The sequence below is a fragment of the Panthera tigris genome, chromosome A2 (assembly GCF_018350195.1).
Source record: "Panthera tigris isolate Pti1 chromosome A2, P.tigris_Pti1_mat1.1, whole genome shotgun sequence".
NCBI classification, from domain to species: Eukaryota; Metazoa; Chordata; class Mammalia; order Carnivora; family Felidae; genus Panthera; species Panthera tigris.
Genome location: NC_056661.1, coordinates 39,359,633 through 39,366,396, shown reverse-complemented (window position 1 = coordinate 39,366,396; position 6,764 = coordinate 39,359,633).

Sequence of the window (6,764 nt, the reverse complement as noted above, 5' to 3'; positions counted from 1 at the left end):
CCTGTGTTGATGGGAGGGTCATGTTTCTGTCTGAAGGGTCACAGTCTCCAGACCCTTGCAGCCAGGTAGCCATGTAGTGTCACCAACCGGGTTGTCTCAGGTTGGGTTCCCAGAAGCACACGTTGTGAAGCAAAGGCCTAAGAGCCAGTTTTTCTGGAAGGGGATTCCAGGAAGGACTTGTATGGAAGTGGGGAAATGAGACAAAGAAGAGAAGAAGCCAAATGCAGAGTATATAAGGGATGAGGTTATTGCTGGGGACAACTGAGGCCCCATCCCACTGGGAACCTCTGCAAGTTGCTCTAGGACAGACCCCAGGTTTTCCCACCCAAAGGCAAGAAAGCTTGGGTATTTGTTCACCAAGGGCTGCCCAGCTTTGGTTGAGGCTACCCCTAGGTACCATGAACTCTGGCACTTCTAGACTCGTCTGTGTGTGGATCTGACCAAGCTCCTGGGGCCACAGGAATGTGTTTGTAAAAGGAGATTCTTTGGTGACTGGGTGATGACTGTCATGGGGATGTGGAAGGGGCAGGCGCAGTGACTGTTATGAAAGTGTCACATCTTGCAGCGGACTTCCAGAATAGCCTCGCTAAAGAAAGCCTGACTCAGCAGATAGGAGACCTTTTGTTCGTGACCTCCTGCTTTCCTCTTGTTTTGAGTATAGATTTAATGGCTGGAGCCATCTCATGTCCGTGTGGCAAAGGCCAACAGGGCCATCCAAGACCTCTCTCTGTTCTGACATCTTTTAGTTTAAACAATTTCCTACTGGACATTGTCATATAAGAAAAATCTCTCTTTATAGTTTAGAGCAGCCACTGATATTTGGGCTTCATGTTACTTGCAGCCTAACTCAGTCTTATTCAATACATCCTGAATGTTGAGGAATGCATGAGTTGAAATCTGGGAAGAGGCTGGGGATGGGGTCAACAGCACCTTTTGCTTACCAAGATATCCAGCAAGATTAACTATATTCCCGGATGGTAAGCTCCTTGGGGCTGGGTGATGATTGTTTTTACTTATTATTTCATCCTCAGCCTGTGCAGGGGAGGCCTGCAATAATTGTTTCCTGAATACATAAATGGCCAGTGATCCTGGGGGAGGGGAGGGAGCTGCGGATACTCTGGACACAGTTTGAGTTTGTGTTTATGGAATGTCTTTTCACATACAGGATTATATTTCTCTTCTGCTAGAGAGAGAGGGGTGAGGGAGGGGAGAGAAGAAAAAAGCAAATGAGCTAGGATTCAAGTGTTAAAAATTGCGTAAACTTCCTCTCTCTGAACTGTAGTTTCCTTGTTTGTAAAATGGGGATAATGACCACGGCAAATGAAGTTTGTTGTAAGGATGAAATGAGAGAATGTTTGACCAGTGATTAGCAGAGTTCCTGGCGAGGACCTGGAAGGTTCTCAGTAAAGGATACTGCATTATTATCATTGTCTTTGTACCTGGAACAGGTACAAAGGACAAGGTCCTTATCCCCAGATAGCCAGTGATCTGATAGGAGGGACTCACTGTATGATGGGGAAGGATGAATAGGATTATTCCTATTTTATGGCTAAGGACATAGACTCTGAGGGGTTATAAAATGCATCCAGGATCAGTGGATGGCTTTGTGGTGGGATCTCGGCCAGCACCACACAGGAACTCTGGAGGAATGCTAGAAGCCTTAAGAACTTTGGGGGACACCAAAAACCATAAAATACCTAGGAATAAATCTAACCAAAGAGGTTAAAAATCTACACACTGAAAACTGTAGAAAGCTTATGAAATAAATTGAAGAAGACACAAAAAAAAAATGGAAAAAGATTCCATGCTCCTGGATAGGAAGAACAAATATTGTTAAAATGTCAATACTACCCAAAGTGTTCTACATATTCAATGCAATACCTACCAAAATAACACCAGCATTCTTCACAGAGCTGGAACAAACAATCCTAAAATTTGTATGGGACCAGAAAAGACCCTGAATAGCCAAAGAAATCCTGAAAAAGAAAACCAAAGCAGGAGGCATCACAATCCCAGACTTCAAGCTGTATTACAAAGCTGTAATCATCAAGACAGTATGGTACTGGCACAAGAACAGACACTCAGATCAATGGAACAGAATAGAAAACCCAGAAATGGACCCACAAACGTATGGCCAATTAATCTTTGACAAAGCAGGAAAGAATATCCAATGGGATAAAGACAGTGGTGCTGGGAAAAATGAACCTGAACCCTTTCTTACACCATACACAAAAAGAAACTCACAATGGATGAAAGACAAGAAGCCATCAAAATCCTCGAGGAGAAAGCAGGCAAAAACCTCTTTGATCTAGGCCGCAGCAACTTCTTACTCAACACGTTTCTGGAGGCAAGGGAAACAAAAGCACAAATGAACTGTTGGGACCTCATCAAAATAAAAATCTGCACAGCGAAGGAAACAATCAGCAAAACTAAAAGGCAACCGACAGAATGAGAGAAGATACTTGTGAATGACATATTGGATAAAGGGTTAGTATCCAAAATCTATAAAGAACTTCTCAAACTCAACACCCAAAAACAAATAATCCAGTGAAGAAATGGGCGGAAGACATGAAAAGATATTTTTCCAAAGCAGACATCCAGATGGCCAAAAGACACATGAAAAAATGCTCAACATCACTCATCATCAGGTTTTGATACGAATCAAAACCACAATGAGATACCACCTGACACCTGTCAGAATGGCTAACATTAACAACTCAGGCAACAACAGATGTTGGTGAGGATGGGAAGAAAGAGGATCTCTTTTGCATTGTTGGTGGGAATGCAAGCTGGTGCAGCCACTCTGGAAAACAGTATGGAGGTTCCTCAAAAAACTAAAAATAGAACTACCCTATGACCCAGCAATTGGAATACTAGGTATTTATCCAAGAGATACAGGTATGCTGTTTTGAAGGGGCACATGCACCCCAATGTTTATAGCAGCACTATCCAAAATAACCAAAGATAGAAAGAGCCCAAATGTCCATTGATGGATGAATGGATAAAGAAGATGTGGTGTGTGTGTGTGTGTGTGTGTGTGTGTGTGTGTGTATATACACCATATATATGGTATATATATATATATATGGTGTATATATATATACATACCACATCTTCTTAATACACACACACACACACACACACACACACACACACACAGTGGAGTATTGCTCAGCAATCGGAAATAATGAAATCTTGCCATTTGCAACTATGTGGATGGAACTAGAGGGTATTATGCTAAGCGAATTTAGTCAAAGAAAGACAAATATATGACTTCACTCATATGAGGACTCAGGTGAACATAAATGAAGGGAAGCAAAAATAATGTAAAAACGGGGGGGGGAGAAAACATAAGAGACTCTTAAATATGGAGAATAAATAGTGGGTTGCTGGAAGGGTTGTGGGAGGGGGGATGGGCTAAATGGGTAAGGGGCATTAAGGAATCTACTCCTGAAATCCTTGTTGCACTATATGCTAACTAACTTGAATGTCAATTACAAAATAAATAAATTTTAAAAAAAGAACCTTGGGAGAAGTTCTGTGATTTGGTCTTGTACCCAGAACCAGCGTTTGACAAGGGTCCCTGTGGGCTCTGTGATGGCGGCTCCAAGCTCCACCTCACCTCACCCAGTTCCTTCCAAAACCTCCTCCAAAGGCCCTTTCCTGCTCTGAACTTGAAAATGCATTTACTAGAAAGAGCTGAATTGGCATGGAATGACTAAAAGAGGTGCCATTTAGCAGAGCAATGAGTGGAAATGTCTTCCAAATTAGGATGAAGTGTGTTACTTTCCAGAGTTGTCCCTAAGCAAACTTCTTCCAGGACTGTCTCAGTGCTGCTGACCACAGTTATTCCCACCAAGACTGGAGACCATGGTGGACACCGTGGCTGGTCAGACTCTCTGAAGGGGAAAAAGAGTGCCCCTCATCACCTGGCTGGGAGCCTTCCCCAAGTGGGTGAGGATGTTTCCAAAGTACTTTTATGGTATCGATGGCATGGTTAAGATTCATTGGGTAAATGATGCTTCTATTCAAAAGAAGCTCAGGTTCAAAGCACACCTAACCTCCTTGTCAGCAGGATCCTTGTTGAGCATTAGAACTCTTACCAATTCTCAAGTTCTCCATCACAGGCTCTCATGACTTCCACCCTGCTCTCACAGACACAGTGACTTTCCTGAAGGTGGAGGCCTTAGATGGTCACCCTCAGAGGGGTGGACAGGAGCAAAAGAGTGAGAAGTCTTGCTTAGTCTCAGATTTGAGACCCTGGTAATCAACCCAGGCAATGATGGGCTTGGGGTTCCTCCCAGCACCCCTCTTTGATAGCTGGATGTCTTAGGGCACAAAGGGAGGAAGGATTACCCCCTCCTCCAGCATCTCGTCACCAAAGAGATGGTTCTGCTATGGTGACACATACCCACAGGCATATCTCTACTTCTTGTGAAACATAAACAAAAATCATCATCGTAAGTCTTGCCATAACCGTGTGAGAGCAGGTGGTGGGACGTGCCATGTTCTTTGCTCCTGGTGTTTCCACCTCGGTCCCTCCTCCATTCTGCCAGCTGTGAGCTCTGTACTCCTAGCCTCAGGGAGAGGATGACTCAGCAGAAACTCTGAGAGAAATGAGTGTCAGCTTTTGGCTTTCGAGTTTCAAAACCTTAGGCCCCCTGGGCATGAGAGAGACTGACGGCATAAATAATACATGTGGGAGAAGAGTGGGAGAAAGAGTTCAGGGGAAAAGGGAAGCTTCTGGACCTGGAGAAGGGAGGATTTCTGGGCTGGGGGAAGGGAGAGAGGTGGAGGGGTTGTAATAAAGGAGAGGGGACTCAGCTTCTAGACCCTGCCCAGTCCCCCATGAAGGAAGCACTTGGGTCATCAGTTGGGGATGCCCAGTGAGGCTCCACCAGCCCCTCAATACACTGCAGTCTCTTCTTGTGGTCACCTGACACCATAGACAGAGGAGCTACAGAGGTGGTTCTTCCTGTGAATGGCTGCTGAGGTCCATTTTGGGGTAGTCAGTGCACTGGCCCAGAGGGGCACCTCCAACAGTGTCCTAAGACCTTGGGTTCTGGCACCTTCTATCATCCCAGGTGGATGCTACCATTTCAATATAAACTGTAGGGGTGGGTTGGGGGCTGGACACCCGTCGGGGATAATAGTGATGGAAGAGACAGAGCACCCTCATTACTACCCATCAAGAGGCACCTGTTGAGGCAGGACAGGGTGAACACTTGGATAAGAAGGGCTGTGGGTTTACGCACATCTCGTAGGATCAGCTGTAACTGCATCATTTCTGTCCCTCCTTGGAGAGCTTAACTGGGTACAAATGTGAGAGAGAAGCCCCCTCTTCCTTCCTCCCTTGCACAAACTCCGGGGACTTGGTCTGTTTCCTCAGCTCTGCTAACTGGCCCCTGGGGACGCTCCTCCTCAACCAGGCGGCCCCAGGGGCGGAGCCTCCCAACTGCCCCCTGCCTCGCCCTGGCCCCCATCCCCCACACACGTCCACAGGCCTTTTCATTTAAAGAGTTCATTGCTGCAGGAAACAGATGGGAGTAACAAAAATAATAAACAGTGAGAATTTCAAAGGTTCCGGAAACTTCGAGTCATGGTCTCAGGACTGCAGTTAAAGACTTCCTTCTGAGATGATTCCTGAAAGCGATTGCAGCCACTGTTTATTTGAGCTTCTGGGATGGCCAGGCAGGTAGTGGCAGTGTTGAGAATTGTCAGCAACGGGCCCGGACTATAATCCTCACAGCGGTCCTGTGGAGGGAGGGTGTTGTTACCGCCGGTTTACAGATGTGAAAATTGAGTTCGGAGAGCGGGACTGGGCCTCATGATTTATGGGGGCCCAGTGCAAAATGAAAATACAGTGCCCTTGTTCAGAAAGGATTAAGAATTTCAAGATGGGAGTAGCAGCGTGGGACACGCTCAGGGCCCTTCTGAGCATGCGCCTGTGTGACTACACAGGACCCAGACCCCGTCAGAGGAAGGAGTCAGCTTGTCCAGTGATACCCAATGGGTGAGAGGTAAACCCAGGTTTCAGTATAAGGTCTAGGGCAGCCTTAAACCGAATTTGGCTGCCTTGTGTTTACCTGCAGGTGCCCCGACTCTCTCCTTCCCACTGACCACAGCTGGTGACATCTTGGCTGTGACGCTTATTTCTATGACTTACAAAGAATAGCAAAAAGCAGAGAATGACTTCAAGACACCAACACTACACAAATCCTGATGTTGTTTCAAGAAGCCCTTTGGCTTTTGCTACATGGAAGCCGAAAGACGAGTGGGCATTGCCCTATCCTTAGCCTTCTCCATTCAATTAACTTGACATGTAAACATTTTTGAGACAGATGATTCTCATTTTCAGTGCAGTTTGAAAGTCCCTAGGGGCAGGAAGAATACTCAGGCCTCCCTCACTTCAGAAGTGGTGTCTTCACTCCCATTTATGTGGACTTTATTTTAAGGGATGGCAGAGGGCTCAGCCCATACGGAGCCTCTCCAGAGGGAGCTGGATAATATAGGGTTTTCCATACACGTTGGATGCAGTAGCTTAAAACATGTTTATGTGAGTATTTTTGTGTGTTTTATTCTATTATCATAGTTGTTCTCAGTGGAGAGTGCCACTTTACCCCCCAGGGGACCTTTGGCAGTGTCTGGGGACATTTTTGTTGTCTTGGCTGGGTATGGAGAGCTGCTCAATGTCCTGCAATGCACGGGGCAGTCCTCTTATGGCAAAGAATGATCCAGTCCCAAATGTCCATAGTGTTGAGAAG